The sequence below is a fragment of the Crinia signifera genome, chromosome 1 (assembly GCF_055691185.1).
Source record: "Crinia signifera chromosome 1, ASM5569118v1, whole genome shotgun sequence".
NCBI classification, from domain to species: Eukaryota; Metazoa; Chordata; class Amphibia; order Anura; family Myobatrachidae; genus Crinia; species Crinia signifera.
This window is the reverse complement of record NC_139217.1, coordinates 160,577,458-160,580,699: the sequence shown is the minus strand read 5'-3', so window position 1 is coordinate 160,580,699 and position 3,242 is coordinate 160,577,458.

Below are 3,242 nucleotides of genomic sequence, written 5' to 3'. Positions count from 1 at the left end.
TATGCGGCACTCAGGAGTCTTCATAAAGTTTGGAGAATTTTATTCCAACATGTTTCGAGAGCATAAACTCCCGTCGTCAGGTTTGTAAAGATCTCTACAATGAACTATATAAATTACGAAAACGTGAAGTAGATTTTCTTTACCACGGTATCACGTTATCGGATTATTATCGCCAGAAACATATACCAAGGGGATTCCGGGTACACAATGTACCGACCATTGGACGCCAAAATACCACCTTTTGCAAAAAATGGATCGGCATCCTCAACAAGTGTTCCATGGATCTGGTATTACTTGTTATTGAGGAATCTGCTAAAGAACTGGCCCTAACTAAAACCCTGTTGGCTACGTTTGATACCGATAAAAAACCTACTCTAATCGGTGACAAAAATAACAATTGGTTGGAGAAACTTGAATCTGCAATAGACCGTTACACCAAAGAGCTTATAAACTTCAAAAAGGACAAAGCCAAGAAAGTCCAGAGAGATTATGAAACTAACAATGTCTATGCATGGCTTAACCCTCAACGCACCCGTGATAATCCTCCTGTGCATACTAGGTCTCGCTACAATCGTCCCCCACGTCCTAATTTGCATGATTCCAGCACATCACATAGTGAAAGTGACAACGCCCCTGGTACGAGTGAATCTGCACTACTCCCTTTAGATGGACGTCCAAAAAGAATGGTACCTATGAAAAAGCCCCAATACTACCACGGAGGACGCGGAGGGGGAAACAGAACTCAAGGGAGAGGAGGTCCGCGCACAAGTCGACAGTAAAAGAACTTGTCTTCAATTTGACCGACACACCTTTATCCCCGGCAGAACTGTCTGTTCTTTCCAAAGGACTTTCTTATGTTCCCACTGCAGCACACGATCCAGTGCAGTGGCAGATCGATTCTTACAGATTTACAAGATCCCTACGCTTGAAAGAACATTTTGGCTCTAATCCAACTAACATGGACACTTCCAACATTCCACCGCAGCTGCACAAGTTGAAACAGGTATCGTCTTTTGATCCCCCATCACACTCCCCCTCTGTTAAATCCTTCACCCGTTTATTAACAGAGACTCCTGAGATTTGTTCAACATCTGTGAACTATGGCCCTAACTTGACTGCTATTGAGACTAGGGCTTTAAAATCTCTAAGTGAACGGAGTGACATTGTCGTGCGATCAGCCGACAAAGGGGGTGGGGTTGTTGTACAATCTACAATCAAATATGTCCAAGAATGTCAACGTCAACTTGATGATTCATGTGTTTATAAATTGTTGGACTCTGATCCTACTGCACAGTTCAAATTAGAACTGGATGGTTTGTTGTTGAAAGCATTCTCTGGGGGTGTCATTTGTGAAAAAACATTAAAGGCTTTATCAGTACAATATCCAATAACTCCTTTGTTTTATACCCTCCCCAAGGTGCACAAGAGATTGGAGGATCCCCCTGGCAGACCCATCATATCTGCCAGGGGTTCCTTGTTCCAGCCAATCTCTGTGTACCTTGATAGCTTTTTGAATCCTTGTATACAGGCCACTGACTCCTATTTGAAGGATACTAATGATTTGCTAAAACGGTTATTGTCATTAAACCAGGTTGACCCGGGACTCATTCTCTGCACAGCAGATGTAGTGAGCCTTTATACCTGTATTCCCCACCAGGAAGGTATGCAGGCTGTCAAAAACCTCATTGTTGACAACCCTAATTACAAGGGCCCCGCTGTTTGGTTTTTTATGGACCTGCTGCAATTGGTACTTACGAGGAATTATTTCCTCTTTAATAACCATTACTACTTACAACTGCTTGGCGTAGCGATGGGGTCCTCAGTGGCCCCGTCGTACGCCAATGCTTTTATGGTGTCATTGGAGACACATCTTTTTTCACCGCTCAAAAATGATTGCCGCTTGCGGCTTTATGTGCGCTTTATTGACGACCTACTATTCTTATGGGAGGGTGAAGAAGAGGTGTTGTTACATGTTCTAAACCAACACAATTCCAATGACCATGCAGTTAAATTTACATTTATTACCAGCCATACATCGGTGCCATTTTTGGATGTATGTATCAACCACACTGCGGGATCAATATCCACTGGCCTTTACATAAAGGAGACTGACAGAAACTCCGTGCTTATGCATGATAGCTGTCATCCATTACCCTTGCGCAAGGGTCTGCCATTCTCCCAAATGTTAAGAGCCAGGAGGATTGTCAGCGATGAAATTGAGGTGTCCATTACTATTGATAACATGATAGTCCGCTTCCTTCAGCGGGGATACCCCGCCGCTGAATTAGATAAAGCCAAAAAACGTGTCATGTCTCTAACTAGAAATGAATGTCTTGATAAGCCTTCCACCAAAACTCAAACACATACGAGCATTCCTTGGGTTAACCAATATACCAACAGTAGTCCCATACTCAGCAAATTTGTTAAACGTGTTTGGCCAATTGTCAACACTGATAAAAATCTGCCGACACTGCATAATGTACGCCTTATGCCGGCATACTCCAGAGCTCCTAATTTGCGTGATAAATTGGTTAAGCTTGATGTATCAGACTTGACAAGACTTCAGAAACCTGTACACTTCATGACAAAGTCCCCAGGTTGTTACCGCTGTACAGGGTGCACCACCTGTAGTTCTCTGCTGGTGGGCAAACACTTTATGCACCCTTACAGTGGTAAAAAATACAACATAAGACATGTCCTCACCTGTACATCAAAGTATATTATATATCTTTTGTACTGCCCGTGTGGATATGTCTATGTTGGAAAGACTGAAACTACCTTTAGGGAACGCATGGCTAATCACAGAGCCACTATCAGATCAGCATTGATGACTGGCACGGCTGATATGCCTGTGCCTCGACACTTCTTAGACGCAGGACATTCAGTCTCCAGCCTGCGTACTAAGATTATTGATCATATCCCCCCCTTAAGGCGAGGTGGCAACAGAGGAAAGTTGCTACTTCGCTGCGAGAGTAGATGGATAATGAAATTGGACACCCTGGCTCCACGGGTTCTTAATGAAAAACTCGGGTTACATTGTTTCCTATGAGTTATGACCATACCGTCTAAATCTATATTTGAAACAAAAGTCACACATTTATTGGGTTTAACTCTGGCTTGTTCCATGGATTTTGAAAGTGCCGGTTGATCTATTATGTTGTGGATAATTTGGGTTTATTTAATTATTTTAAATGGTTTACTAATCTATTAAACATAATGAATTATTTATACCATGTTTGATA